The sequence below is a fragment of the Rattus norvegicus genome, chromosome 9 (assembly GCF_036323735.1).
Source record: "Rattus norvegicus strain BN/NHsdMcwi chromosome 9, GRCr8, whole genome shotgun sequence".
NCBI classification, from domain to species: Eukaryota; Metazoa; Chordata; class Mammalia; order Rodentia; family Muridae; genus Rattus; species Rattus norvegicus.
Genome location: NC_086027.1, coordinates 18,541,444 through 18,547,923, shown reverse-complemented (window position 1 = coordinate 18,547,923; position 6,480 = coordinate 18,541,444). Strand labels below are relative to the sequence as shown.

The 6,480-nt window shown below is 45.0% G+C and overlaps 1 long non-coding RNA gene across 1 annotated transcript; it reads left to right on the top strand.

The window, feature by feature from the left end:
• Positions 1 to 911: 911 nt before the first annotated feature.
• LOC134480333 (uncharacterized) lies at positions 912 to 6,244 on the top strand. Its single transcript, XR_010054692.1, has 2 exons — positions 912 to 1,237; positions 6,093 to 6,244. It is a non-coding gene; the product is annotated as an uncharacterized LOC134480333 (long non-coding RNA).
• Positions 6,245 to 6,480: the final 236 nt, after the last annotated feature.

Sequence of the window (6,480 nt, the reverse complement as noted above, 5' to 3'; positions counted from 1 at the left end):
ACGGGGTCACATCCCTAAAGAGTAAGGGAAGAGACTGTGACCAAAGCCCAAAAACAAACAAACTCTAGTTCTTTGGGAAAAGAATGCAGTGAGGGGCGATATTATCAGCAGGAGTCAGCTTGAAGCTGGAATCCAAGTGCAGAAGAAACAGCCTTTGTCCCAAGGCACAGCTGGTCCCATTTGTTTGCAACTTAGTGGATGTCTGTATTTTATTGCTAGGGACAGGGTCCCAGTAAAGCGTTAAGGCAGAACAAAAGGTCTCGCTCCTGTCCTTCCTCGTCTAGGACGTTCTTTTGCCTAAAAAGTCTGAGTCACTCAGTCCGGCAGCCGTCCGTAACTTGCACAGTTTGCATTTATAGAACATATTGCACACATTGACATGACAGCCAACCTTATTATAAGTTTGAAAAGCTTTAGTAGCGAAGTCTTTGGGAGGAAACAGTAACCGTTTACAGAGTTGGTTCAGAAGGCCCGCCAACATTATTTGTGCATAACTGGAGTTCTGCATGGCTATTAGGAAGCAGTCTTCTCCTTCGAGGATTAATTCTGGCCCTTTGGAGCAAAGTAGACATCTCATTAAAGCCCACAGAGCTCCTTGTACCTTTGTAGACATATTCTTGCCTGGTAGCCTCTGGGACACAGAGGAATGAGGCTTTTTGCTATCTACTTTTAGTTGCTATGCGAGTTATTCTTGAATGTACAGAAATGTATGCAGTTACACTAGGGGGAATCAGTCATAAAACCTGGGGAAAAGGCACACGTGATGGAGCTATGACAGCGTGAAAGCAAGGAGGTCCCTGGAGCTCATGTTGGCTCAGTCTGTCCAGTCTGAAGTTCTAGATTCAGTGAGAGAGCTTGTCTCAGAAATTAAGATGAGCACAGTTCCAGTGGACTTCCCCACTCAAGTGCAGGCCACACTGGTCCGAAGAACAGGGTGTTCTGGGACCAAGGCCCAGCAAAATCATTGTCAAAGAGACCAGGGAGGCTTCATCCAGCAACTGATGGGAGCAGACGCAGTCCTGCAGCCAAATATTAGGGGGAGCTCAGGGAGTCCGGTGGAGGAGCAGGAGGACACCAGAAGGACAGAGCCTACAGAATCAACTGACTGTGACTCACGGGAGCCTGTAGAGGTCTGACCTAGGTCCTTTGTGGATTTGTTCTGGCTGAGTAACTTGGTGTTCTTGAGGGACCCTTTTCCTCTACTGGATTGATTACCTTGTCCAGCCGTGATGGGATGGTATGTGCCGGCTCTTATTATAGCTGGTTATGTGATGTTTGGTTGATGTCCAAGGGAGGCCTGCTCTTTTCTGACAGGGGGCAGAGGGGGGTTGGATTTGGGGGAGAGGGGAGGTGGGAGGGAAATATGGGGAGGGGCTCGAGGGGAAACTGCAATCAGGATGTAATATATGAGAAAATTTTTAAAAATTTAGATGCAGAGCAACTAAGAGAGATCTCCAACACACAAACACACATACACACACACGCACATGCACATACATATATCACACACATGCACATACATATGCCACACATACACACATATGTACACCACACACATGTACACACATATGCCACACATGCATGCATATATACACCACACACATGTACACACATATGCCACACATACACACATATGTACACCACACACATGCACATACATATGCCACACATATGCACATACGTGTACTAAACACATACACAAATGGATTATTCATCTGTGTCTGGTAGTAAGCGTAAATTGTTATGATTTTTATTTAAAAGAAAACTTTATTTTCTTTTTAATTATTGGAACTGGGAATTAAATCTCAGACCTCATCTTGCTAGGCCCATGGTCTACCAACTAAGCTACATCCACAGTCAGGTAGGCCTTTTAAAAACAATTTACTCAGACCCTTCAAAAACAGTTTTCTGGGGCATCTTAAAATATGAAGTTAATAAGTTACAAGAGAGCAATGTGGCTTTTCTGTGTAATATCCCACTTTTTCTCTGAGCATATATTACCTAAAATAGAAAAAGAACAACTAATGAACCATTTGTTATCGATAGTTGACATACATGGCCACTGCTACACAAGTCCCTTATGTGTATTATGTGATTAAGGCAGTCTAATGAGCGACATCTTTAGCACTAGGAAACTTGAGGTTTAGGGACAGGCAAAGCAGCTGAGTTGCAGAAAGCCACGGTGCCCACTCCAGTCTGCCTCTCTCTCAGTCATGGGTGATCTGGAGCCTTGGGCAGTGGGAGGAAGCAAGCACGCGCTCTCCCACAGCAGCATAATTCCCTGAAGACTTAAGAGTTTGCAGCATTCTCTGCAGCTTCCCATGCTGCCTCAGTCCGACCTCCTGATGGCCTTCTTGTCTGTGCTTCCCATGGTTCTGTCTAGTGGTGTGCTGAACAGAGAGACCACAGAGCATAGACTGCCGCTTTTAAACTCCACTCAGCACTCTTAAAGGAGACGTGACAGTGAGTCTTGAACTTTAGATTTATTCCTTAAAAGGAATGGGAGCACGTTGGCTCTGGAAAGTGTAACAAACGGGATTTAGCAGCAGCGAGAGCCGCTTAAAGCCGTGCTTACTTTTACCATCATTTGGAAAGTAACAGCAGCCAAAGATCTTAACTAAGAGCAGATTTAGAACTAGGTCATGACTGTGGCATAGAAATAATAGTTGGTACAGCTCTTGTATGTCAGGCCAGGGGAGCATTGGACTGGGACTCTCAAGCCTTCTAGGTGGTTTGGGAAGGAGGAGACTTCAGTCTTGTTGGCCAGGGACTTCCATGAGCATTACATTTATTCCTCTCAGCTGTCTGATGAGACTGTGTGTGTGTGTGTGTGTATGTGTGTGTGTGTGTGTGTGTGTTGTATGTGTGTGTGTTGTGTTTGTGTGTATGTTGTATGCATGTGTGTATTTTATGTGTTGTATGTATATGTGGTGTATATGTGTGTTGTGTGTATGATGTGTGTGTGGTGTATATGTGTGTATATATGTGTGTATGTGTTGTATGTATGTGTGTACTGTGTGTTGTGATGTGTGTGTATGTGTGTATGTCTATGTATGTGTGTGTTGTGTGTATGTGTGTATGTCGTATGCATGTGTGTATTTTATGTGGTGTATGTATATGTGGTGTATGTATGTGTGAGCACTGTGTTTATGTGTGTGTTGTGTGTTATATGTATGTTTGTACGTGTGTATGTGTGTACTGTGTGTGTTGTGGTATGTGTGTGTTGTATGTTTGTGTATGCTGTATGCATGTCTGTATTTTATGTGTTGTATGTATATGTGGTATATATGTGTGGTGTGTGTATGATGTGTGTGTGGTGTATATGTGTGTATGTATGTGTGTATGTATTGTATGTACATGTGTACTGTGTGTGTTGTGGTATGTGTGTGTGGTGTGTTGTATAGTGTGTGTATGTATGTAGTGTATATGTATGAGAATGTGTGTATATGTGAGTTGTGTATGTGTTGTATTTGTGTCCTGTGCGTGTATTGTGTGTGTATGTGTGTTGTGTGAAATAGTGAAACGTAACTTACCGAAGGTAAAACGACAGGATGATATATCATACCGGAGCTGTTTCACGGATTCCAAGTTGAAAGCTGTGTGTCATGCCATGCACCTCTGAGGCTTTTTTACCAGGCACAGAGGTGTTGCTTTCCTGAGGAGTCTACGTTGACAGGCGCCATGACTGCTGTGCAGTCCCGCTTTACCTCAGGACTTGCCTGCTCTTCGAGGCATCGATCTTTCCTTGTCTCCCGGGTGGCTCAGGGCCTGTCTAACTGTAGGCAGGTGGTAGGCAGTAGGGCTCAGGCTCCCAGTGTACCCTGTGCTGCCCACTTTTGCCGTCTCTCCCTGCAGATGCCGCTTGCTCTACCAGAACCTTAGACTGCGGTTTCCTGAACAGACACCTGCTTCAACCTGGGCAGTCTTTATAAAGTGTAAATATGGCACCGGAGAGATGGCTCAGCGGTTAAGAATACTTGCGGCTCATGTATAAGATCAAGTCCAGCGTCTAGTACCTGTGCTGAGTGGCTCACAATTGCCCACCACTCTAGGGCTCCAGTGCCCCCTTCCAGCCTCCAAGGGTAGAAACCTACACCCATACGAACCTCCACAAATACACATGCACAATTAAAAATAAAAGAAAATCTATTTTAAAACTACACTAACTCTCTGAAGCCATTGAACATACAAAAACAGGTAGTATTTTTTATTTTAAATTGTTATTACACTTAGGTATTTACTGGGGAAGAGGGGATCACATGTAGGAAGAGAGCAGTTTGTGGGAGTCAGTTCTCTGCTTCCACAGTAACTTGGGTTCTGCGGTTTATCAGCAAGTGCCATTACTAGCTGAGCCATCTTGCCAGCCCATGTCACCGTTTCCAACACTTTAGTTCAAAGACTGGTCCTGTAGCTTGGACGACAGCACAAATAGTTTTAGTTTTAAATGCCTTTTCGCCAGTAGGTGGCGCTCCTGCTCATGATTACTGCTAACACAGTTCGGTCTTAGAATTTACAGAAGAGCAGCTTTAGAGAATTGACTTTTCTTTGTTTTCTAGTTGAGTAGAGAAATAGGCCATTTACACAGTACGGTCTCTAAAGACTTATTCTACTGTAAAAACGTTTACTCTAGCAGTAGGTGTCTAAAACGTTAAGCAGAGCAGTGTCCACCCGCCACTGTTCACAGGCTGAATTTAACAGGGTTCAGGTCCCAAGTCACACAATTGTACAATTCTATCTTTACTGTCTTCAGCACAAACTGGACAGAACCTTCAGGTGAATCACCTGTGGTCAAACATGTATGGGCCATGGTTAACAGAACGAGAGTGTGGAGGACGAGGAGTAGTCAAAAGGAAATGGCCACATGTATGGGAAGGATTGATGAGGAGGAGTAACTGAAAGTGGACTTGCTTTGAGGGCTATTATAAAGAGACTCCTGCAGTGTTGTGCTGGGGTTTAAACCGAGGGATCTGTGTGTGTGTGTGTGTGTGTGTGTGTGTGTGTGTGTGTGTGTGTGTGTAGTGTGTATGTGTGTGGTGATGTGTATGTGTGTGGTGGTGTGTATGTGTGTGGTGTGTGTGTGTGTGTGGTGTGTGTGTATGTGTGCGGTTCGTGTGGTGTGTGTATGTGTGCGGTGTGGTGTGTGTGGTGTATGTGTGTATGTGTGTGGTGTGTGTGTGGTGTGTGTGGTGTATGTGTGTATGTGTGTGGTGTGGTATGTGTGTGTGGTGTGTGTGTGGTGTGTGTGGTGTATGTGTGTGGTGTGGTGTGTATGTGTGTGGTGTGTGTGGTGTGTGTATGTGTATGGTGTGGTGTGTGTGGTGTATGTGTGTGGTGTGTGTGGTGTGTGTATGTGTATGGTGTGGTGTGTGTGGTGTATGTGTGTATGTGTGTGGTGTATGTGTGTATGTGTGTGGTGTGGTGTGTGTGTGTGTGGTGTGTGTGGTGTGTGTATGTGTATGGTGTGGTGTGTGTGGTGTATATGTGTATGTGTGTGGTGTGTGTGTGTGTGTGGTGTGTGTGGTGTCTGTGTGTATGTGTGTGGTATGGTGTGTGGTGTGTGTGTGGTGTGTGTATGTGTATGGTGTGGTGTGTGTGGTGTATGTGTGTATGTGTGTGGTGTATGTGTGTATGTGTGTGGTGTGGTGTGTGTGTGTGGTGTGTGTGGTGTGTGTATGTGTATGGTGTGGTGTGTGTGGTGTATATGTGTATGTGTGTGGTGTGTGTGTGTGTGTGGTGTGTGTGGTGTCTGTGTGTATGTGTGTGGTATGGTGTGTGGTGTGTGTGTGGTGTGTGTATGTGTGTGGTGTGGTGTGTGTAGTGTGTGTATATGTGTGGTATGTGTGTGCTGTGTGTGCGGTGTGGTGTGGTGTGTGTATGTGTGGTGTATGTGTGTATGTGTATGGTGTGTATGTGTGTGGTGTGTATGTGTGTGGTGTGTGTGTGTGTGTGTGTGTGTGTGTGTGTGTGTGTAACATTCTTCCACCCAGCAGCACGCTTTCAGTTCCAAATGAGCCTTTTCTTTTGCAAGTGAGACTTGGTTGGCCTTTTCAGCTTCCTGTCATTGTCCTAACTCATTGTCTCTGCCTTCGCAGGAACTTGGTGAGAATTTCAGCGCATGGAGAACTCCACATACTCCAGCTGGTGTATTCAGAGCTCTTGTGTGCTGCTGGGACCAAAATATTGTATTAGACAGCTGTAAGCTGGAGAATGCCCAAAATAAAGATCTCTCTCTCTCTCTCTCTCTCTCTCTCTCTCTCTCTCTCTCTCTCTCTAACATGAGTTTTTTTTTTTAGTTAAGCACATTTAATAGAGAAAAATGAAGTGGTCTTGCGTGAGGTGGCAAGAGGCCTTCCTTACTGGAGAGAAAACAGCCAGTAATGTGTTCATTCTCAGTGTGGCCACCACATATCCATAAGAAATGGACCTTTATCTAAAGACTACTCGGGAAGCTGTGGGCTTTTTGATAAGTTCTTACTCGCC